A 26,319-nucleotide genomic window follows, 5' to 3' on the forward strand; every position below is an offset into this window, starting at 1 on the left:
GTCTTGTGTCATAAACATCTTTTCTCCCCAATTTGATTCTGTTCCTTTTCATTATTTATTCCATCTACCAATCCAATCTTCTCTAACACCACATTTCAAAAGTTTTTGTTCTCTTCTTGTCCGAAATGTTCCGTACTAGACTATACTCCAAGAAAACAATTCAGAAAAGATTTAGTATCTCTTAACTATCTATTCTGTGTTAACAAATTTCTCATTTTGAGAAATACTTTTCCGTATATAACCAGTCTGCATTTCATATCCTGTCTACCTGTGTCATTGCCAGTTATTTTCATGACCAAGAAGCATAACACGTCTTCTACTTTTAAGGTCTAAGTTACTAACCAACCGACGTACCTTAGTATAACCAGAATTAATTCGACTAGATTCCGTTACCCTCGTTATATTTTTAACTTTCATCTTGCAACCTCTTTTGCAAGACTCCGCTTAACTGATGTTCTAAGTCCCTTGTGGTCTGCTACGGAATTACAGTATCATCGGCAAACCTCAAAGTTGTTTTTTGAGCCATTTTGACTATAGCCGACCGCGGTGGTCTAGCGGTTCTAGGCGCTCAGTCCGGAACGGCGCGACTGCTACGGTCGCAGGTTCGAATCCTGCCTCGGGCATGGATGTGTGTGATGTCTTTAGGTTAGTTAGGTTTAAGTAGTTCTAAGTTCTAGGGGACTGATGACCACAGATGTTAAGTCCCATAGTGCTCAGAGCCATTTTTTGACTATTTTTCGACCGTGACTGTCTCAAGAAATATGTAAAGGTTATTTTAAATTACTGCTACCAGTCACAAACTTTGTCAACTATTGTATTACTTATATATTTAGCAACATGTTTCGAGGGTTAAACCTCATCTTCAGGCTAAATGGCATTACAAAAACAACTTTTCAATAAGGTCATACTGACGTTACATAGTCTTTTCGTAAATGCTGTGGTCATCCTGTGGAAGAAGAGAAAACTTAGTAAAAGGCGATGTCACTTTGGAAACTGGACTGATGTTTGCACGAAAATGACCAAGAGAGCCACGGAAATGGAAACACCGCAACACATCACAACGAGACTGCCACGGCAGAAGAACAAAGTGAGTGACCTTTACAAAACATTTTCATGCAAACTTCAGTCCAGCTTCCAAAGTGACATCGCCTCTTACTAGCTTTTCTCTTCTTCCACAGGATGACCACAGCATTTGCGAAAAGACTATGTAACATCAGTATTTGTAAAGTTGTTGTTGTAATGCCATTTAGCCTGAAGATGAAGTTTAACCCTCGAAACATGTTGCTAAATAAAGAAGTAATACAATAGTTGACAAAGTTTGTGACTGGTAGCAGTAATTTTAAAAAACCTTTACATACTCAACTTTGTTATTTCTTCAAGCGCACCTGTTCCCGATTCTTTGAAGAACTGCTAGCTGTGGAAAACAACAGGGAATTTGGGGTAAGGTGAACCTAATACTAACGTATGAAGGCGTGCTACGACACAATTAAGTAAAATCTTACACCGTACAAGAAGTGAGGTAAAATTGGCGTTCAACCTCTCGGTAGGCGTCAAGGTCTTTTTTATGACAAAGGATCGACTCACCCGTACAAAGCTGGATGGATGGAATCAGCTGAAATATTAGCGAGGGAAGTATTTTGTCATGCATGGAGAACACTCTACACCTACATTGAAACACTGTTTCTTCCAGCTGCGAGAGCAGTGTCTCAGTCACTGCACAAGCTCAATCAGACGCTGGACAGCAGATGCTGAAAAGCGTGCAGAACCAAACACCGTTTCCTCGCATTCAGCCTGACGAAGTCGCCTAGATTTTGAAGTCTGCCGCTACGACATTAGTTTCCGGTTACGCGCCCCAGTTTGCAGGAGGAGAGCCGCGCGCAGCATGCAGATAGAACTCGCCCTCACCAGCGGGGCGTGAAGAACGATAATGGTCGGCGTGGGCCAGCAGTGGCACCGGCAGTAGCAGCAGCAGTTGCCGTTCTCTGAAATGGGCGTTTAATCCGCGGGCCAATGCCCAGGGCGCGCGCGCTGCGGGGCGCTGGCCTGGTTACTGCGCTTGACCGATCATTCGGCACGCAGCGTTAAATTCGAGGTGAATTTTGCAAAAGAGGCGGAATTCAGATGCTGGACTGTGCGTTAGGAAACTTTCAGTGTATTCAGGCTCTTTCTGAAGGCGCTATAAACTTGCACTGTTACCTCTTTCGTACGTTGTGAACGCGAACTGCACCAACAAGAGAACTGTGGTTCTAATACACTACTCGCCATTAAAATTGCTACACCACGAAGATGACGTGCTACAGACGCGAAATTTAACCGACAGGAAGAAGATGATGTGATATGCAAATGATAAGCTTTTCAAAGCATTCACACAAGGTTGGCGCCGGTGGCGACACATACAAGGTGCTGACATGAGGAAAGTTTCCAACCGATTTCTCATACACAAACAACAGTTGACCGGCGTAGCTTGGTGAAACGTTTTTGTGATGCCTGGTGTAAGGAGTTCCCGACTTTGATAAGGGTCGTATTGTAGCCTATCGCGATTGCGGTTTATCGTATCGCCACATTGCTGCTCGCGTTGGTCGAGATCCAATGACTTCGCGTTGGTCGAGATCCAATGACTGTTAGCAGAATATGGAATCGGTGGGTTCAGGAGGGTAATACGGAACGCCGCGCTGGATCGCAACGTCCTCGTATCACTAGCAGTCGAGATGACAGGCATCTTATCCGCATGGCTGTAACGGATCGTGCAGCCACGTCTCGATCCCTGAGTCAACAGATGGGGACGTTTGCAAGACAACAAGTATCTGCGCGAAGAGTTCGACGACTTTTACAGCAGCATGGACTATCAGCTCGGAGACCAAGGCTGCGGTTACCCTCGACGCTGCATCACAAACAGGAGCACCTGCGGTGGTGTACTGAACGACGAACCTGGGTGCACGAATGGCAAAACGTCATTTTTTTCGGATGAATCCAGGTTCTGTTTACAGCATCATGATGGTCGCATCCGTGTTTGGCGACATCGCGGTGAATGCACATTGGAATCGTGTATTCGTCATCGCCATACTGGCGTATCACCCGGCGTGATGGTATGGGGTGCCATTGGTTACACGTCTCGGTCACCTCTTGTTCGCATTGACGGCACTTTGAACAGTCGACGTTACATTTCAGATGAGTTACGACCCGTGGGTCTACCCTTGATTCGATCCCTGCGAAACCCAACATTTCAGCAGAATAATGCGCGACCGCATGTTGCAGGTCCTGTACGGGCCTTTCTGGATACAGAAAATGCTCGACTGCTGCCCTGGCCAGCACATTCTCCAGATCTCTTACCAATTGAAAACGTCTGGTCAATGGTGGACAAGCAACTGGCTGGTCACAATACGGCAGTCACTACTCTTGATGAACTGTGGTATCGTGTTGAATCTGCATGGGCAGCTGTACCTGTACACGCAATCCAAGCTCTGTTTGACTCAATGCCCAGGCGTAGCAAGGGTGATATTACGGCCAGAGGTGGTTGTTCTGAGTACTGATTTCTCAGGATCTATGCACTCAAATTGCGTCAAAATGTAATCACATGTCAGTTCTAGTATAATATATTTGTATTCATAGAATACCCGTTTATCATCTGCATTTCTTCTTGGTGTAGCACTTTTAATGGCCAGTAGTGTATTTTTATTGCAGTCTGTTGTCGTACTTATGTTTATAATAATTGACAGTTTTCTCCAAATTTCGGACATTTTCAGATTTGTTGAAGTAAATAAGAGGCATGCTGGCTTATGTCTTACATAAGTAATCTGAAACACACATGTGGTAATACAATGATAAGCCGAAACATTACGACCACTGCCCACAGCGACCTTCGATGCCACCTGATGGCGTTGCGGGCACGTTACGCGGTAATCAAAATATGTAAGAGGAGCAGACAAGGACGGGAGATGACACCAGCGAAGATATTTGCTGCAGACGGGAAAATCCATTAAGATAAGCGACTTTGACGGAGGGGAGATTATTATTGCGCAAAACCCTTGAAGAAGTGGAAGAAAAGCAAGTAAACTATTCATTATTTCAAAAGTAATCACCATAACTATTCATACTTTCATCCCATGGTGAGACAATATGGTCGTTGCCTTCGTATGAAAATGTTTGCAGTTGCGTGTGGAACTACGATTGTACCCGGGCATGCATATCTTCATCTAGGCCCACATGTTGCCGAGACTGTTTCGATGACGCTGTAGAAGCTTTGCTGTGGAGCCCTTGTACATCCTCCATGTAGTCCTGTCTCTCCCCACGCGATTTCCATATTTATGGGGCCCTGAAGAAGGACATTCGTGGCCGTCGAACTCCTTCGGACGAAGAAGTGCACGCCTGAGTACAATCGTGGTTCTGTAGACAGCCGCAAACATGTTTCCGTCAAGGCATTTATGGTCTTTTCGCATAGAGGGATAAATATTGAACAGTTTAGCGATTACTTTAATAGTAATAAACAGTGCACTTTTTTCCATTTGCCTCGTTCTAATTTGACAGCCTCTTCTAGCCAGGTAAAATATGTTCATAACTCCACAGAGAGACTAATGTTTCTTTCTTTTACCTATCTAAAAAATTCTCCTTTCATTTACTGTTTAGTAGATTACAGAGAAAGGTTCCGTATTTAAGTGCAGGTACACTTTTTGTGACTGCTGTCATAGTTAACTGAATGCCTGGACGATTTCTGCAATGACATTAAATGCACTATGGGTGTCGCTGCAAAAATAAAATGAAATGATAATTAAATGGACACCCTAGCTGCAAACAGGCGTTGATGTACTTCATTGGGGACATGTTGAAGATGTGTGCCCCGATCGGGACTCGAACCCGGGATCTCCTGCTTACATGGCAGACGCTCTATCCATCTGAGCCACCGCGGGCACAGAGGATAGTGCATCTGCAGGGATTTATCCCTTGCACGCTCCCCGTGAGATCCACATTCCCAACATGTCCACACCACTACATTCGTAGTGCGCCTAATAGATGTTTGCCCATCATACTCATTACTCGTGGCAGATTAATCCACCAAGTCCCGTACGAGTTCGGGCATAGCGTGTGCGTTCGCACAAGAAGGTCAATGGCCGGGAAGCCATATTTTAACTATACATGACGGTAGTATCTGTTCCCGAAAGAACAGTTACCGTGGATGACCATGCAGCTTTGCTAGAAATGAAATGATAATTAAATGGACACCCTAGCTGCAAACAGGCGTTGGTGTACTTCATTGGGGACATGTTGAAAATGTGTGCCCCGACCGGGACTCGAACCCGGGATCTCCTGCTTACATGGCAGACGCTCTATCCATCTGAGCCACCGCGGGCACAGAGGATAGTGCGTCTGCAGGGATTTATCCCTTGCACGCTCCCCGTGAGATCCACATTCCCAACATGTCCACACCACTACATTCGTAGTGCGCCTAATAGATGTTCTTTCGGGAACAGATACTACCGTCATGTATAGTTAAAATATGGCTTCCCGGCCATTGACCTTCTTGTGCGAACGCACACGCTATGCCCGAACTCGTACGGGACTTGGTGGATTAATCTGCCACGAGTAATGAGTATGATGGGCAAACATATATTAGGCGCACTACGAATGTAGTGGTGTGGACATGTTGGGAATGTGGATCTCACGGGGAGCGTGCAAGGGATAAATCCCTGCAGACGCACTATCCTCTGTGCCCGCGGTGGCTCAGATGGATAGAGCGTCTGCCATGTAAGCAGGAGATCCCGGGTTCGAGTCCCGATCGGGGCACACATCTTCAACATGTCCCCAATGAAGTACATCAACGCCTGTTTGCAGCTAGGGTGTCCATTTAATTATCATTTCATTTCTAGCAAAGCTGCATGGTCATCCACGGTAACTGTTCTTTCGGGAACAGATACTACCGTCATGTATAGCTGCAAAAATACACTGCGCAACGCAATTAAAGCGTCACGTTTTTGAAACACCGTAATCTACATCTACATCTGCATCTACATCCATGCTCCATAAGCCACCTGACGGTGGGTGGCGGAGGGTACTTTCAGTACCTCTATCGATTCTCCCATCTATTCCAGTCTCGTATTGTTCGTGGAAAGAAAGATTGTCGGTATGCCTCTGTGTGGGCTCTAATCTCTCTCATTTTATTCTCATGGTCTCTTCGCGAGATATACGTAGGAGGGAGCAATATACTGTTTGACTCCTCGGTGAAGGTATGTTCTCGAAACTTCAACAAAAGCCCGTACAGAGCTACCGAGCGTCTCTCCTGCAGAGCCTTCCACTGGAGCTTATCCATCATCTCCGTAACGCTTTCGCGATTACTAAATGATCCTGTAACGAAACGCGCTGCTATCCGTTGGATCTTCTCTATCTCTTCTATCAACCCTATCTGGTGCGGATCCTACACTGGTGAGCAGTATTCAAGCAGTGGGCGAACAAGTGTACTGTAACCTACTTCCTTTGTTTTCGGATTGCATTTCCTTAGGATTCTTCCAATGAATCTCAGTCTCGCATCTGCTTTACCGACGATCAACTTTATATGATCATTCCATTTTAAATCACTCCTATTGTCTACTCCCATATAATTTATGGAATTAACTGCTTCCAGTTGCTGACCTGCTATATTGTAGCAAGAAACACTGCATCTATCTGGGAACCTGTGTCTATGGCCCTCTGAGTCTCATGAACGACTAGCGCGAGCTGGGTTTCACACGATCACCTTTTTCGAAACCCATGCTGATTCCTACAGAGTAGATTTCTAGTTTCCAGAAAAGTCATTATACCCGAACATAATACGTGTTCCAAAATTCTACAACTGATCGACGTTAGAGATACAGGTCTATAGTTTTGAACATCTGTTCGGCGTTTCTTCTTGAAAACAGGGGTGACCCGTGCTCTTTTTCAATCATTTTGAACGCAACGCTCTTCTAGAGACGTACGGTACACCGCTGCAAGAAGGGGGGCAAGTTCCTTCGAGTACTCTGAAGAAAATCGAACTGGTATCCCATCAGGTCCATTCCATCGCAGAAGTTTGAAATTAGGCCCACTGCTGCTCTAGCGTCTGCTTGCAGGCACGTGGAACCCAAGGAGTGCCTATCTTCAGGCACTGGAGCAGCAGCGTAGCGGCACTCAAATGAATGGGTGTCGAAGTATCTGTAAAGGTACATTTTTAAAGTGTTCAACAAAGGTGTGCTGATGGCCCCAAGGGTGTTGTCGAAATACGGGAGGGGAGGGGGTCTTAGAGGGAAAGTTTGCCATTTTATTCATACACATGTCAACGTTGCGCCCTTTCCCCCAACCCCCCTCACTCTCCGTTAAAAAGATCTCCTCTGCAAAGACATCCACGTACTCATCACTGCCTGCTGCCCAGATAGGCTACCCTTTCGACATCCCTCTGTTTCGCACCCGCGCAACAAGCACTAGAACGGAGCAAGTTGCCTGTCCTACCTGCAGCTAGGCACCAGTAAACGAGCATCCATTTCACAGGGAATTTTTTAAAGTGCCCAATAAAAATGCTCGAGTGGCACCACAGGTATTGTAAGACTGAGAAATCTCAGTGGGCCACTTTGCCATTTCGTTCTCGTGCATTCCAGTATTGCATTTCCCAATACACACGCCACTGGAGCACGCAAAACAGGAGGGTTGAAAAAGGATAAACAACCTTCGTCGAATTGTTTTGAATGGTTTATAGTGGTTCCACCCTGCACACAAGAGCTGAAATTGCCGTCGCACTGCACTCCAAAGGGGTCATACCATATTCCGTGTGGTTGCAGCCTCACAGTATCTTTAGAGAAGGGTTGAAACGTCTGGATGTGTCAGCAATGTCGAACGTCGGCAAGAACCTCGTCTTCTTGCTCATCGCGCGGTAAACTGTCATTTCCGACCGTGAAATGTGTAAGAATCAACTCCTCAAGGCAAGGGATGGTTTTATTCACGCCCTTTGTACCACCCCTATGTCTTTTCTATTGATTCTGAGCAACAGAATGTGTGAAATTTTTTCCTCCGTCAGCTATAAGAAAAGCACGTTTTCACCTCCACCATAGCAGAGAAGTCAAAAGAATGGCTGAAATTTTGGTATGAGGAGGTGTGACGACCTTTCCATCGTATGTCACGTCCACAGTTGCGTTGGGCAAAATAGCCGTGAAATATGACACCATTGTGACAACATTAACCCCACCTTACATCTCACATGAACTTCTGAGCTCTGATCCTTCTTTCGCATGTGATGACACCCTTTGGTTTGAAACGACACCGAGCCCGTTTGACGTCGCGGGCGCCAAGCTATTGCACCATTAGAAAGGAAGTTTGTAGGCATCTTGGACCCAAATTTCAAACTTCTGAGATGTAAGGGGAAGCAGTTAAGGCGTTTCAAAATGGTGATCCTTGGTGTTGTGCGATGTGAATAAAAAGTTAATTCTCACTGCAAAAAATAAATACTACTTATTCATTTTCTAATTTCTGTATGCTAATAAGAGTGTTTCCAGACAAATCATGTCGATTTTGAAGTTAGAAGTCTTTACGTTCAGGTACAAAACTGGGGAACCGAGGTACAATGAATGCGCAAGAACACCCGAGTGAGAGGAAAGTTCTCATCCTTCCATCTACAGGTACGTACCACCAATGAGTTTGTAACTTTGTAATCAATCGTAATTTAACTAGAATTAGTTTGATGTAGAAATGAAGTACAATAAATAGTACTTTTTTTGGACTTATTTCCGTTTCTTGTAATTGAAACATCACATGTCGACGACGTAAACTGTAGAACTAAAAATTAGGAGACCGAGAACTGACGGTAATTCTATAAGCTATGAACGGAACTTTTTGGCCGATACAAACACTTTCCTGAAATATTGATCTACACATCTGATCATGTCTACGTACCAGAATTATGTTATTGAGAATGGCAGACCCCCTTTGCTCTCTTTCTGTTATTAGGGAATAACGAGATGCATTCACACCAATGTGTTTGAAACGAGCAGTGTGAAAACAGGAGCGCCATGGTACTTTATTAGAAAAGGCGACTGCAGCGGAGCAGTAATCGTTTATTAAATTGCCCTGCAGATGGCGAAACAAAAGTCACTATTCTATCGGATGTTAAGCCCATTCAGATAATGCAAACGCTTTTTATACCTGCGCTCTTGCCTTGTTAATGTTTGAAACCAATATCTAAGTCACGTAATGGAGGACGGAAAGCCGTGTTGCTGTCATCTCGCACTGTGTGAAATGGAGCTCATAGTTACAGTTTTTCTCGTTTACAGCTGAAATAAAGCACTGATTTTAACAACTGAGCAGGTTGCTGTATTGCACATAAAGTAGTATAGTCAGCCTAATTCTCCCAAATGTCTAATATTAATTTGACGTAATTGTTTTTACATTTGACAAGGCTAAAGGCCAAGAAATAGGGTAGGAGATGAGATACTGGTGGAAATAAAGCTGTGAGGATGGGTAGTAAGTCGTGTTTGGGTAGCTTAGTGGAGTACTTTCCCAAGACAGACAGAGGTCTTTGGTTCGAGTCACGGGTCGGCACCCAGTTTTAATCTACGAGGGTTATTCAGAAAGTAAGGAACGATCGGCAGCGAAATGGAAATCACAGTGAAAATCCGATGAATTTTGCACAGGTGTGTTTGGAAGTGCCTCTAGTACGCCCGTCGATCGCGTTACCTCGTTCTTTTTAGTTCTGAGCACACAGTGAGCACATAAAGTTATCTATAACAATAGTGTTTCCCGCCAACTACGAGGGCCTGGTGAGGAATTTCGCCTGAAGCTATGCAGCCAACATTACATAACTGTCGTGCGGTTACTTTTTCATGACAATTCTTAGCCGCATTCTCCAGGGGCAATGAAGGTTCTCCTGCATCGTTTTCAATTGGAAATGTTTGATTACCCGCAATACAGCCCGTAATTGTCTCCCTCTGAGTTTCATCTCTGCTCACATGAACCTCTGGTTATGAGGACAACATTTTGGCACAGACAACGAACTGTAGGCCAGCGTAGAGAATTGGCGGAAAGCACTGGTGGCTGACTTCTATAACGAAGGTCCTGGGAAGTTGGTCAACGCTACGACAAACGTCTACGTCGGCTCGGCGACTATGGAGATAAGTAGCTGGAAGTTGTAGCTGTATGTTGCAAATAAAACAGTTTTGATTTTCACTGTGGTTTCCATTTCGCGACCTATCGCTCCTTACTTTCCGAATAGCCCTCGTACAAGGAAATTTCATATCAGTACACACTCCGCTGCCGAGTGAAAATTCATTTTTGGTAATAAACACTGCATTGCGCTGACTGTTCTTTCTTTTACATACGGCAGAATAACATTTCTTCAGTGAATTCCCATTTTTTGTTAATAATCCACCGGTTCCACAGAAAAAGGCTGAAATATCAGTTTGACAGGAAGTATTTAGGTTTCTGATTATTCCTCAACAATACGTGTGAAATGTATTATTATGTCTTTATAAGAAATGACATCCATTTCCATCCGTCATGTACGGCTTTTGCACAAAATAATCGTTTATGTTTTATGACTTTTGCTTAATGTAGTGCAGATACCAAAACAACATCAAGAAAAGAAGACTAAAATATTTACGTTGGTTGTAGACATTAGCATCGTGTAGTTTCACAATGTTCGTCATTCTACGAATTAGATTTGAGACCATCATGCATCCAAACTTCCAACGCATGTAAGTATCTCTGAAAATGATTATGAAATATGTTTGGTGCATAGCTTTCTTTAAGCGTTTGGCTTAAAAATCTACATTTCGGTGCAAAGATCCAAATATCCCCTCGCATTTTATCCGTGGGAAAAATGAAGTCAGTTTTGTGATTACGAAGTTGAACAGAAAATAGAGCAATAAAGACATATGAATCAATATTTCCTAAACTTCAAGTACTTTTTGCGAGAAGAATTGTAATAGCGCTCTTCATTAAATTCGTGATATTGAAACACAAATAAATACACTCAAATATAAGGCCATTCGCATCCGCCAGGTAACAATATCTCTCTTAGTTTCAGACTGTGAATTCACTGACTTGCTCCCGAAAAAAAGTGTTCGCATCTTTCTCGTAGTTTTACCTGTTGCACGGAACATTACTTACTTTGACGCATCTTTCGGCGTAAGCACTGTAATAAAGAAACCATTACTGAAAATATTACAATTTGAATGAATTAAACAGTATTCCAGCGGTCATCTCCATTTGGATCCCACCAGTAGTCAACTGATCGAGATGTTGCCTTAAATATAATGACGTCGTGCGTGGTCTCTGTCATGTACGGTGTAAGACGGAGCTGCAGAATTTCGAACTGCAGGTGGAACTCGAGCTCAATACACGAAAGACGTGTGTGTGTGTTGGCTGGACAGCGGCAGGTAAAGGCCTCTGGGATACAAGATGGGTCCTGCGCGGCCGGGTCCTAAACAACCTCCGGAGACCTGCACTCCACGACCCCCAGGGGAGCCAGCAGTCGGCAGGTAGGCAACCCGCAGCGCCAGGGCCCCGTCTTCCGCCGGCGCCGTGCGTGCGCCTGGCTGCGTGCTACACACAGAATATAAACGGGCCACGGAAATAACAACCAGCCCGTGTGCCTGCTGCTTGTCTTAAATGGTAAACTAAATCCTTCACAGTCGGCCGTCAAGACCCGATAAAAGACTCGAAGCAACGGAAAGGTATAATACATAGACCAGAGGCGAATATAATATTACGAGGGCCCGCTGAAAAGTAATACCTCCGAACCTATTCTTTTGTTGTGAAAACTCGGAAAACATTTTAAATAAAGCAAACGTTATGAACACTACACATCTTTATTCTTCAGTCTACATATTTACACACACCAAAAAAAAGTTTGGCATCACCCCTGTTCCCAGAACTGCTGAAGACAGACGTTGACTGTGGGTATTGTATCACAGCCACAGCGTCTTCAGCTGTTCAGAGATGACACTAAACCCACCCAAAGACGTAAACAACCATGCATGAGCAGTGCCTGTTAGACGGAGGGGGTCCGACAGCCGATCAGTTCCAGTCATTCCACCAGGAAGGAGGTACACAGCTCGTGTTGTCTGTAGTTCAACCGTGCCTAGACGGTCAATAACGCGGTTCTATCGCGTCCGCACTGTTGCTTTGTGCCAGGAAGAGTCCTCAAGGAGGGAAGTGTCCAGGCGTCTTGGAGTGAACCAAAGCGATGCACGACACCACGCAGCGCGGTACAGATGGGCCTAACAACATGCCGAATGGACCGCTCAGGATTGGCATCACGTTCTGTTCACCGATGTGTGTCACATTGGCTTCAACCAGACAATCGTCGGATACGTGTTTGGAGGCAACCCGGTCAGGCTGATCGCCTTCGACACACAGTCCAGCGAGTGCAGCATGGTGGAGGTTCCCTGATGTTTTGGAGTGGCATTATGTGGGGCCGACGTACGCCGTTGGTGGTCATGGAAGGCGCCATAACGGCTGTACGATACGTGAGTGCCATCCTCCGAGCAGTAGTGCAACCATATCGACAGCATATTGGCGAGGCATTCGTCTTCATGGACAACAATTCGCGCCCCCATCGTGCACATCTTGTGAATGACTTCCTTCAGAATAACGACATGGTCCGATTAGAGTGGCCAGCATGTTCTACAGACATGAACCCTATCCAACATGCCTGGGATATATTGAAAAGGGCTGTTTATAGACGTCGTGACCCACCAACCACTCTCACGAATATACTCCGAATCGCCGTTGAGTAGTGAGACAATCTTGACCAACAGTTCCGTGATGAACTTGTGGATAGTATACCAGGACGAATACAGGCATGCATCAATGCAAGAGGGCGTACTACTGGGTATTAGAGGTACCCGTGTGTACAGAAATCTGGACCACCACCTCTGAAGGTCTTTCTGTAGGGTGGTACAAGAATCAATGTGTGATCTTGATGACCAATGAAAATGGCGGAAATAATGTTTATGTTGATCTCTATTCCAATTTTCTGTACATGTTCCGGAACTCTCGGAACCGAGCTGATGCAAAACTGTTTTTGCTGTGTATATTTCTCAACATGATCACCCTGTCGACGATCACATTTCTCCCAACTAGAGGCTAATTTCTTGATGACGTCATTAGAGAATGTATGACATTATTGACGTAGCCACTACCTCGCCTCTGTTTGCGCCGCTTCATTCCTATGAAAGTAAAGTTGTCAAAGGTGTTCTTTAAGTTTTGCAAACAGATGAAAGTCAGAGGGGAGCCAAGTTTGGCTCTGTATAGACGATGATCGATGACACTGACCCAAGGCATCGAACTGTTGCGCCTAACTAAACTTTAAAGTTTTTATTTTAAAATGACCGAAGATAATTGATATTTAATTTTTGTATATGTTTTCTATTAAACCATGAACTAATCAATCAAAGAGATAACTGGTACCGCCTCTTCTTAATAACTTCTTTTTATAGAATTTTGAAGGAGTTCTCAACGAATATCGAGTGCTACCTACAACTCCTCACAAACGATAGCTAACGATCCTCATTATGGATAGGCACTTGTTACAATACGTACTTCCTCTGCGCCACTCTTCTCTGTAACGACATTTGATTCACCCTCACCTTGCATCCCCAATTAAATGTGTGCATTGTACTTTCGTAAATTTCTTGACTCCTGAACTGGGAAGAGCTCAGGCTACCGATGTTTTGTGTCTGCCCACTGCCACTGATAATAATAATAATAATAGTAATAATAATGCGGGCCCTACAGCACTGTAGTAGCCATTACATAGTTACTGGTGTACTGTAATTTGTTGTCAATTAGATCTTTTATTGTTGTGAGGTGAATAATGAAGCAATTTCTTCCCTATTGCGGGAACTACCTACAATTCTGAGAAAGCATTTTTGTAAGGCACTAGCTGCACACGGCCACACTTAATGGTGGCTCAGCTTACTTAAATGGAAAAGAAAAAAAGAAGGAAAGCACACGTTTTTAATGCGTATGGGAATTGGATATTCATCCTAATATCCTTCTCCCCGCTATCTCTGTCGATCTTCATCTCTCTCTTACTTTGCCTATCTCCTCCTCTGTAAAGGAAAAAGAGAGAGGGGCTGTTTGTGTGTGGGCTGGGTTCTCTATGGAAGTTGGGGTATGTGGACAGCAGCAGAGCAGCAGAGGGGGGTCCTGGTAAAGAAACGACAACTCTTTCCCAGTTCTTTACTAATACATACAGTTCAGACACTCTTCTGATTGAAACTTCCTGGCGGATTAAAACGGTGTGCCGGACCGAGACTAGAACTCGGGACCTTTGCCTCTCGCGGGCAATCTGCCAGGAAGTTTCTAATCAGCGCACACTCTGCTGCAGAGTGAAAATCTCATTCTGGAAATCTTCTGATTGTGCTCCAGAGTCGTAGCTGCAGACGTTGAAGTATGGCGGGCTGCGTGCACGCGCTGCCCGGAAGTCAGAGGCTGCTCTGGCGTCTGCGATATGCGCGACGAGCTGAGGCGGCAGGATGTGGCGGCGACGGGCGATGGGCGGCGACCAGGTCTTCTCTAATGTGGAAGGTCGCGTCGTTCCAGTGGCACGGCGATGGCGGTGCCGGGAGTCGAAGTCTGGACCGACGGTGACGAGCACGGCGGGAGGATGGCGAGGCGTTACTTGCCCGGGCTGGGTAGACAGGCAGAGGTCCCTCCTTCGCGGACAAGTGGCGGAAGAGTTCACAGCGAGGATTCCCGACTGACACACAGCAGGCGCCGGGTGTGCCCGAACGTGACGTACTCGGTTGGGCCAGCGATTAAATGCTGATCCCCGGCGCTGAATTCGCGGAAGGGCTGCGTTTGTGACCAACGGCGAACCATCAGCAATAGGTCAATGCCCGGGGTCTGGCGTAATTATCGACCAGGTGGAAGTCAGTCGAACCGAAGTGGCTCACACGATGGCTGCCCCAGGGCACTGACACCCGGGAAGGTGTCACGGAAGCCTTGCTGCTGCTGAGAGACGTTGATCAAGCAGGAGCGACGGCCGACTGCGGCCGATGTCCGTGGCCTCTGGCCTGATTTCGACGCTTGTCGCCCGACGACACGGGAACCGATCGCGCAGTTCAATGGCCAGCATCTGCTGCCTGGCTTCGACCTCGTTGAATTTCTGGGCTCTGACTTCTGCTCCAAGTTCTCCTATACTTTTGTTCCGATACACATCGTTCCCCGTCTTGCTATCCATCACCTCCTCCCCTCACTGTCCATCTCCTCCGGCCCCCTCTCTCTCCCACTCTCTCAGTTCATCACCTCTATCCTCTCTCTCTCCTTCTCTTCCTACCCCTTCCCCCCTCTCTGTCCATCTCCTCCTTCCCGTTTCCTATTCCATTTCCTCCCATGCTTTTGTCCATTTCTTCTTTCCCCTTCTCTCTGACCATGAACCTTGTTTATCGTTATTGCAAATTCAGATTCTGTAGTAGTATTCTACTTATAAATATATACAGGTATAGAATATCGGAGATTAGCGGTTTTGATCAAACCAAAATATACCTATTACATACAAACCAGATGGCGTTCCAGCAGGTATATAAAAGCCACGTCAGTTTTCGAATGCAATGTTGTGTCAGAATTTCGAAGCAATCTCTGAGGAATTTTCGAAGGCTTGAGATTCTGAAGAAACGGACATCTATGTTTGTATTTACAAAGAAACTGTAAATGCTGCGAACCTCGACTCTCCGAAAATTTTTGACCGAAAGCTTTTAAATTTTGACACAACTTTGCATAGGAATATGTATGTGTTTTTATTTACCTAGTATTTTAATATATGTAATAGATATATATTCTTTATAAACTTAGTAATAGGGAACCGATATATATATATATATATATATATATATATATATATATATATATATATATATATATATATATATAGGGTGAGTCAGGAGGAAAGGTACAGGTGATAGTACCAGTGATTCTGAACAAAAAAGTTCATATGAACATGTGCCTTATTGCGAATGGTTTCTGAGGTAGAACATTTGTAATAATACTTACACTCCTTAAAATTGAAATAAGAACACCGTGAATTCATTGTCCCAGGAAGGGGAAACTTTATTGACACATTCCTGGGGTCAGATACATCACATGATCACACTGACAGAACCACAGGCACATAGACATCGGCAACAGAGCATGCACAATGTCGGCACTAGTACAGTGTATATCCACCTTTCGCAGCAATGCAGGCTGCTATTCTCCCATGGAGACGATCGTAGAGATGCTGGATGTAGTCCTGTGGAACGGCTTGCCATGCCATTTCCACCTGGCGCCTCAGTTGGACCAGCGTTCGTGCTGGACGTGCAGACCGCGTGAGACGACGCGTCATCCAGTCCCAAACATGCTCAATGGGGTACAGATCCGGAGATCTTGCTGGCCAGGGTAGTTGACTTACACCTTCTAGAGCACGTTGGGTGGCACGGGATACATGCGGACGTGCATTGTCCTGTTGGAACAGCAAGTTCCCTTGCCGGTCTAGGAATGGTAGAACGATGGGTTCGATGACGGTTTGGATGTACCGTGCACTATTCAGTGTCCCCTCGACGATCACCAGTGGTGTACGGCCAGTGTAGGAGATCGCTCCCCACACCATGATGCCGGGTGTTGGCCCTGTGTGCCTCGGTCGTATGCAGTCCTGATTGTGGCGCTCACCTGCACGGCGCCAAACACGCATACGACCGTCATTGGCACCAAGGCAGAAGCGACTCTCATCGCTGAAGACGACACGTCTCCATTCGTCCCTCCATTCACGCCTGTCGCGACACCACTGGAGGCGGGCTGCACGATGTTGGGGCGTGAGCGGAAGACGGCCTAACGGTGTGCGGGACCGTAGCCCAGCTTCATGGAGACGGTTGCGAATGGTCCTCGCCGATACCCCAGGAGCAACAGTGTCCCTAATTTGCTGGGAAGTGGCGGTGCGGTCCCCTACGGCACTGCGTAGGATCCTACGGTCTTGGCGTGCATCCGTGCGTCGCTGCGGTCCGGTCCCAGGTCGACGGGCACGTGCACCTTCCGCCGACCACTGGCGACAACATCGATGTACTGTGGAGACCTCACGCCCCACGTGTTGAGCAATTCGGCGGTACATCCACCCGGCCTCCCGCATGCCCACTATACGCCCTCGCTCAAAGTCCGTCAACTGCACATACGGTTCACGTCCACGCTGTCGCGGCATGCTACCAGTGTTAAAGACTGCGATGGAGCTCCGTATGCCACGGCAAACTGGCTGACACTGACGGCGGCGGTGCACAAATGCTGCGCAGCTAGCGCCATTCGACGGCCAACACCGCGGTTCCTGGTGTGTCCGTTGTGCCGTGCGTGTGATCATTGCTTGTACAGCCCTCTCGCAGTGTCCGGAGCAAGTATGGTGGGTCTGATACACCGGTGTCAATGTGTTCTTTTTTCCATTTCCAGGAGTGTATTTCCTGTGTCATTCAAATATTGTGATTGTTCTTAACGTACGAGGGTAGTGTAGAGGAGGCTGAGACGAACAGTTTGATGCACAACACTTGTGTTCCATCAGGTCGGTAATCACTTCAGATTGGGCTACAAAGAGTACCTAAGATACAGCGCATGCGCGTCGCGTCTGTTTTCAGTATCCTCGCGCTGTCTTTGCGCAAACTGTAAGTCCTAGAGAAACATGAATAGGTCCTTTTTTGTAGGAAACTGAATGCAGTTTAATTTTGTACTGCGACAAGTTTTCGCTGGAGGGTGCGGGTTTCGAGCAATCAAGAAATCGTACAAAACTGATATTACATGTGTTCTATCTCGGAACCAAGTTGGAACATTGCATTTGCCCATACTCACTGATGCTATCACTCCTCAATGCATGTACCATTCCTCCTGACTCACCCTGTATGTAATGTTTTATGTTGTTGTTGTGGTCTTCAGTCCTGAGACTGGTTTGATGCAGCTCTCCATGCTACTCTATCCTGTGCAACCTTCTTCATCTCCCAGTACCTACTGCAACCAACATCCTTCTGAATCTGCTTAGTGTATTCATCTCTTGGTCTCCCTCTACGATTTTTACCCTCCACGCTGCCCTCAGGTACCTAAAACATGCCAGTATCAGAATGTACGTCGTGTCAAAATTTCAAGGCAATCAGTCAAGAACTTTCGGAGATATACGATATTGAACAAACAAACATTTACATTTTATTCATAGAGGTTTAAGAATGTGAGATAATAATGTTCAATTTCACTGTCATCCATCCATGTTGCGAAGTAGAAAGTATATGTGTAATCGGTGAGGAAGATGTTCATATATTCATTCCATAAGCTGCAGCTCCACCACACTGTGTTACACGTTATTGCTAGTATTTAAAAAAATTAAATGTTGGTTACTATTGTAATCAGAATTACATTTTTACGAAATAGTGATAACAGTAAAAATCTTTTAAAAATAATATAGTTTCGTGACTGAAAACTGAACCATTTCACCCCTCAGGTTGCGAGCCACTGGACTAGCGTGATGAGTGGCAAAGAGGGGAGGGAGGCCAACAATTCAGTATGGGAAGTGGAAGACAGATTCATAATTTATTACAAGCATGTCTTAGACGTCTGTATTTTTATGCATAGACCATAGCAGTCTGTCCCAGTAGTCCCTAGCTGTTCTGTTTTGTCTTTTGTGCTGGCGTATTTTTAATCTTTGAGCGTAATAATAGGTGTAATTGTACATACATTGCTTGTATGTATTTCAGTGTGCTCATAGCAAGTTATCAGTATGTGTGTACCTTAGACTCTTAAAATAATATCTATATAAATTGTGAAGTAGAATGTATCTATATCTGTCAACAGTGTTCTATACTTATAACATTCAGTTCATCGTTACATAATACTTCTTGTTTTGTATTCATCTCATATTAAAAGATTATAATTTTCCGTCTGTCGTATGGATGTGTAAGCTTCAAACCGTCACATATCTCTGGAAATAACAGCCTATGCATATTTAGAATCCATCGCTGATGATTTGATTGCCTGTTCTATCTTGTCTGATGAAGACCTAGAAAGCCGAAAGTCGATTCGTAACATAATATGAAATAAATATTATTGGGTAACGTTAATGTAATGTGTTTCAGTTTATTATATGTCTACAGACCTCGAAGTACCGACGGAATATCTCACAAGCGTAGAGAAACTCCTTGAGAGACAACAGTTTCTTTCCAACAATCAGCAAGGATTTGGAAGCATTACTTGTGCGAAAGCCAACTTACCTTGCAAATCGTGGAAGAAACACTACATGTATTTTCCATATTCCTAGATGTCTGGAAACCGTTTCACACAATTCGACAGAGTAGAGTGTTATCGTAAGTTCGAACATGTAGAACAGATTCTCAGATATGTGAGTGAGTCGAACACTTAGTAAGTACTACTACACAGTAATCGTCCTGGACAGCGAGTGTTCATCAGATGCATGGATATCGTGGGGAGTGCCCCCTGGATATGTCATAAGACCGCTCGTGTTCTCTATATTCATATATGGTCTCACGGATAGGGTGAGCAGCATTCTGGGACTGTTTGCTGATTATGCTGTAGTGTACGGGAAAGCGTCGTTATTGAGTGACTGTAGGACGATACAGGATGAATTAGAATATCTGTTTGGTCAAATGAAGGTCAGCTTTCCAATACAGATGAGTAGGAAAAACTTTTGAATTCGGTATTATTGGTGTGCTGTTTGAAACTGCGATGTCGATTAAATACGTAGGCGTAACGCTGCAAAGCGATATTAAGTGGACGGGAGACGCAACACATTTTGCATGGAAGGCGAGTGGCCGACTTCTGTTTATTAGCAGAACAGTGTAGTTCGTCTATAATGAAGGACGAGACCCATTGTTATATACTGCTCAAGTGTGTGCGATCCCCACCATATCGTTACAGGAAGACATCGAAGCAATTCAGAGGCGTGCAGCTATATTTGTTACCGATAGGTTCCATAAAGCCGCGAGTGTTACGGAAATGCTCGTTGTACTCAGACAGGAATCTCTAGAGGAAAGGTGATGTTCTTTTCGACAAATAATGGAACAAAATAATTCGAAATAAATTCGCTGAATACCAATATCTTAGCATCACCTGTGTTAGGTACAGATGTAGATCCAGTTAGTGACATATGAAAATTTGTGCTACACCGGGACTATAACCAGGATATCCCGCTTATCGAGAGCGGTCTCCTTAACCACTTCGGCTATCCGTGCACGCCTCCTGGACATATCCAAACTTCCATATGTCACACTTACTTCTTCCCTATACAATAGTCCCCAATATCCATCACTTCATGCTCACCAGTCTGGCACAAATTTTCTTACGTCACCAATACCTAACACACCTGATCTCAAGGTATTCGTATCAGCAAATTTATTCCGGATCAATTTCGGACGGTTGTCAATCTTCATTAAAGTCTGTTCATCCAAACTTACAAGTATATACTATCGAGATGGTATAGAGAATCTGTATCTGTGACAAAATCCATAACTATCCCACCGCCCCCAACATACATCTCGTGTAAGGACAAGGTAAGAGAAATCAGGAAAGCGTGGAAGCATCCGACAGTCATTTTTCCATCGCTCCAGTGGTAAGCAGAACATCTAAGAAAATGACTAGCAGTGGTACAAGATGCTTCCATCATGCGCCGTTTGGTAGCTGCCCGAGCATGCGCTTGGAGGTAGATGGACTATAATATCATCAAGTTCCTTGGCCGCAGCTTGTGTTTTCTTGGCCAAAATTAAGACTTTACTAATACTTCTCGCACTAGTTTCGACAAGCCAGGTGGTTCACTTTTCGAACGGTGATCACTCCACGGGTGTCATGGACACGACCTTAAACCAAGCCGAGTGTTGGACAGGGAGCAGCGGCAGTGTTGCTGCAGCCTCGTGTCGACTTCTGGCGTCGCTGGCCAAATTCGTTCTGGTAGGCAATCTGTGCGTGGCGGACGCCGCAGTGACAATGTTCCAGCTGCCGCCGCGCCATCCCAGCGAGATTGGGCGCGCGCTACCGCTGCCTGAGCCGGCGCTACGGCCGGAGATGGGCGCCTGCCGCCCTCTGAGGGGACAACTTTGGGCGCGAGGCGACGCTCTCAGAAAGTTACTTCCGCATCGCCTCCTGCAGCCCCTTCCTCCAGTCCTCGCTGGACACCAACGTGCAGGCAACGGCGACCACACGTGTTCTCTGCCAACAGAATTTCACCCTCGAGCTCCAACACACTTCGATATGCAGACATTACGGACCATTCCATTTCCGCCATCGACAAATGTATTCCGTCCGCTCCGTCTTCACAAATAAAAACTTGAAACAAGTCGATAGAACGTTCGCCCTGAATACACACGCGGGCGCCCGCTCGCTCGCGTGCGCGCGCGCGCACACACACACACACACACACACACACACACACACACACACACACACACACAGAGAGAGAGAGAGAGAGAGAGAGAGAGAGAGAGAGAGTCTACACTTTGTCAACAATGTTTCGTGAACAGAACGTTGTCTTCTTTTCAGAGATCCCCATCCGACTTCATGGAACACTTCCATAACACTCATGTTTTGTTCGAAAGTGATGCTAACAAATACAGCAGAACGCCTCTCAGTTACTTGTACGTGTCCCTTCCATCTGACCTTCTAGGAATTCCAAACGGTCGAGCAGTATTTAACAATGGATTGCATAAGTGTTCTGTACATAATCTTCTTCATAGATGAGCTACACAGCCCTACAACCAAACTCAAGCGTTCGCCTTCCCTGCGAACGGTATTGTATGCTCGTTACATATCATGTTACTCTGCAGCATTGTACCAGATATTTAATCGACCTGCGCGTATCAAGCAACGCACCGCTAATAATGTATTCGAAAGTTCCAGCATTGCCTTTCCTCCTTCCCTGCATTAGCTTACATTTTCTCACATTTAGAGTAAGCTCAGGCCGGTGTGGCCGAGCGGTTCTAGGCGCTACAGTCTGGAACCGCATGACCGCTACGGTCACAGGTTCGAATCCTGCCTCGGGCATGGATGTGTGTGATGTCCTTAGGTCAGTTAGGTTTAAGTAGTTCTAAGTTCTAGGGGACTGATGACCTCAGAAGTTAAGTCCCATAGTGCTCAGAGCATTTTTTTTTTTTTTAGAGTAAGCCGCCTTTCATCACACCAAATAGAAATTTTGTCCAAGTCATCGTTTATACTCACTCAAAGACATTTTTCCGTAACACACAGCGTTCTCAGCAAACAGTCGCAGATTGCTGCTCACACTTTCCGTCGTATTGTTTATGTTCACAAGGTGTCCGAGGAGGAATGGTCAATATTCAGGGATATGACATGAACAATCATTCGATACAAAACAGTCTAGTAAGCATGATCCCTAAAATGCATACCCTAGGAACTACGAGCACTTCTTCATCTTCGATACTGTGAAACACACCTCTTCTGCAGCAAGCTTTTTGATTTCCACATTTTCGGAGAAGATAGTACGGACCAAGCCAAGAAGAAATTGCCTAATAAACATTCTCTAAAACGCATTCCTTAAGAGCTATGGGCATTTGTTCAGTTGAAGAGCCGTGTTTCGGAGTAGTGAAGATGAACAAGTGGTTACAGTTTTTAATGTTAAAAACTTGAAACAAGTTTTAGAGCCTGTGTTTACTAGAAAAAATTTTCTTCTTTCTGTTCGTGCTATTGCGTCTCGAAATACGGAAATCAAACAGTTCCCAGTACAAGAGATTTGTTTCACAGTATCGAAGATGAAGAAGAGCTCATAGCTCTTAAGATATGCATTTTAGGGTTCATTCTTACTAGACATTTTTGCTTCGAATGGTCGTTCCTGTTTATCCCTGAATACTAACCTCCTGGGACACCCTTTATAGAGATCAAGAACGTTCATATCACACTTCAATGGGACACTCCTGAAGATATGTATGTTGATGAACGCTCGCCGGCCGGGATAACATAATTTTTTATATTACTCATAAGGGCTTCTAGCTGCGGACAGGAGCCGTTTCTAGCGCGCGCGCACACACGCACACACACACACACACACACACACACACACACACGTTCAAGGTCCCGACGATCGTTTCGTCAACCCCTTGCAGAGACACAGTTAGAAATGTTTCATTAATACTGAATACAAACACAGGTTTGAACAGTAGAAGAGAATACGAACCTAACAACCGGAATAACGGTTTGATTGCGTGCATAATCAGTGGGCTGGTAGATTTGATAAAGACGCAAAGGAACTGAAGATATTAGCGGCCAGTGGACTTTGATTCATATCAATGGGGCAAGTTGAAAATTTGTGCCAGGCCGTGATTCGAGCCGAAGTCTCTTGCTTACTAGGTAGATTCTCTGACCACTATGCCATCCAGACACAGTCGTCACCGTAACCGTACGGACTCCCGTCAGACGCAAATTCTCAAGTTGTGGTACACACTACTGATGTATTGCCCCTGCTCATTAGCCTTATCACTCGCGTCATCTCACCGATTCCCTTAAAATTTCGAGCTTAGTGTGCTTCTGCAATGGCTGTCATCGTCTAGTTATGTATATAAATTTTCACCTTGCCCCATTGATATAAATCAATTCCCACTGGCAGTTTATATCCCTAATTCCTCAAAATGGTGTCTGTTCTTTGCACGTCGAGTCTCCTATGGTAAACAGCGCGCTCTAGTTCTCGTCTCCGTTAGTATCATGGCTCATTAACTACTTCATTATTTCCGTCCGATTGGTTCTCTCCCGATAAATCTGCTCCTTTCCCCAAGACAGTTTGCTTGTGCCAGTAGTAGGCCAGAATTGTGGATTCGTATCTTTCCCCACTCTGTTTGTTCCATCACGTGTCGGAGGACAATACACGGATTTTGTATTCAGTTGCAGCATCTCTGTTACTCATCATGTTGTGAGGTCGAACAAGGAGTCAGTTTTTGCGGGTAAGTCCTAATCGATTAGAAACATGCGGGAAGGAGTTACGTGACTGAGTTGCAGATATATTTGTGATGGTCGACAGTACTCAGTCACCCTGTTTCCATAATAATTTAAAGTTACCTTATGAAACAAATATGTCCCAAAATTTTCGTTTATTAAGCTGGTCACAAGTGGTGCTGAAACAAAGCCATAAATCTGCCCAGGGCTTCATAGATCTGAAACATATGGTATACAAGTGCAGAGGTTACGGAGCAGCGCAGGTCCTACGCTCGGACCTTCATTAACAATCTTGTGTCGCCCGGCGTCAAACTTTTTTCGCAGATATAGGAATATGGAAAAAATGGCTCTGAGCACTATGGGACTTAACATCTATGGTCATCAGTCCCCTAGAACTTAGAACTACTTAAACCTAACTAACCTAAGGACATCACACAACACCCAGCCATCACGAGGCAGAGAAAATCCCTGACCCTGCCGGGAATCGAACCCGGGAACCCGGGCGCGGGAAGCGAGAACGCTACCGCACGACCACGAGATGCGGGCTAGGGATATGGAATTAGCCGGTGGTTTTCATCCGTGATGCGCAGGATATTGTCCGAGAGAAGGGAAAATTGGGTTTGGCATAAGAGACGCTTTCTAATACTTTACGGATTTGTAGACAGCTTTTCTTTTTCAAAAATCTTTATTATCTGGGAAAGTAGGTTCTTCTCGAAGAGTCTGCTGAAAATGTGCGTTAAGAACATAGGTCCGAAATTTTGCAGGGACGTTCGTTTACTCTTCTTATATACAGGATTCACCAGTGCTGATATCTTCATACTGCCAGCTTTTGCGAATGCCATCGTTCCACGCGTCGTTTTAAAACATTCATCTGGTTTGTAATTTTCTATGGATCTATTGTTAGGGCCCCTTTTTGCAAAAAATGGTTCGAATGGCTGGGACGTAACTTCTGAGGTCCCCTAGAACTTAGAACTACTTAAACCTAACTATCCTAAGGACATCACACACATCCATGCCCGAGGCAGGATTCGAACCTGCGACCGCAGCGGTCCCCTTTTGCAGTTAATTATATTGTGAAGGACATTATTAGTCACTATGCTTGAACAGGGGACTTTTTTTCGAGTCTTACAATTAATAAAAAACAGTTATACAGAATCCAAGCACAGATGGAGAAGATATTACGAAATATTACAAACCAAACGACTACAATCACGGTTTGATTGAAAACGTAATTAATGAGCTAGTAAATATAATTACGAAATTTCCCCCACAAAAACAATTTTCCCCGCGATTCCGAACCGACCGACGTGTAGTCACCAGAAGACCACCGAATGAGATTCCGCTTAATTTTTAATTTTCTGGAAGTCAGTTTTGTGAAGATAACCCCAAGATGGCGTGATGGTCGAAAAGGAAGTCAATGGCTTTGCTCCGCCACCACGCTTACACAACAAAGAGACTTTTCTCGTACTGGGGCGTTGGTCTGGCGCCACAGCAGAATGACAATTTAAAAGCCAGGGAGTCTCCCACGCCACTCTACTTGAAACATCGCAGGAGCTTCAGCGCAGCCCCTCTGGTCAAGATGGCAGCGAGAAACTACTTCTTATCGATGGAGTTACTCCACAGAGTCTACATCAAGGAAATAAAACCGAGAGAAAAACACTCCCAAGTCCAAAAACCAAAAACCTTCCAAGTGCCAAGTGGCGACCTCAACTCCACCCCTTCCTCCAAAAAACCACTGGCCGCCCCACTTCCCTCTGATCCTGCCATGTATCACCACCCCTCCTCCCACCTCCCAAGCACCCACCCTGTATACCTTCGTCCTTGCCAACCCTGATCCTAAATTCCTAGTTGCCCGCACACTCATCCTTGAAATCCGGAAATACAACCCCAGTGCACCCATTACCTAACTTATCCCTCGCAGAGACTGTTCTCATCAAGTCCTCCTCTCCCTCACCAACTGTGACATAATCTGTTCTCGTCAGATCCTCCTCTCCCTCTTTCCATACTGATCTCCTCCAGCACCTTCCCTGCATCACCTTTGGCCCCCATGCTTCCCTCACCCCCGTCCTTACCATCTCCTCTGCCCATGGCCCACCTGCAGCCTCCGCTCCACCCCCCAGCTGCCCCTCCAAAGTGTCCATGACTACTGCTGCGCTGCCTGGGATGCATACTGGGAATCCATTGCTTCACAGGCCACCCCATCACCTTTCACCATTCTGCTGCCATCACCCGTACCTCTTCCTTCCTTCAGAAGACCATCACTGGCGCTGTGGAAGCCCATGTCCCTACCAAACTCATCCACCCTCACCACACTACGCTTTCTCCACAGGCCGTCCTTCTTCTTTGTGAATCCCACAGGTTCTACCACTCCTTCCTCTGTACCTGTGACTGGGATACACTCGTCCGCCACTGGCAATTACAGCTACACACCTGGAACCTCCT

The 26,319-nt window shown here is 45.4% G+C and overlaps 1 protein-coding gene and 1 non-coding gene across 2 annotated transcripts in view; both read right to left on the minus strand.

The window, feature by feature from the left end:
• The window catches only part of LOC126236959 (cubilin), a 1,328,660-nt gene that overhangs the window by 524,143 nt on the left and 778,198 nt on the right, over positions 1-26,319 (minus strand). The gene's annotated exons all lie outside the window — the stretch shown is intronic.
• Positions 5,271-5,345, minus strand: Trnat-ugu (transfer RNA threonine (anticodon UGU)). The gene has a single exon. It is a non-coding gene; the product is annotated as a tRNA-Thr (tRNA).

This window comes from Schistocerca nitens, chromosome 2 (assembly GCF_023898315.1).
Source record: "Schistocerca nitens isolate TAMUIC-IGC-003100 chromosome 2, iqSchNite1.1, whole genome shotgun sequence".
NCBI lineage: Eukaryota > Metazoa > Arthropoda > Insecta > Orthoptera > Acrididae > Schistocerca > Schistocerca nitens.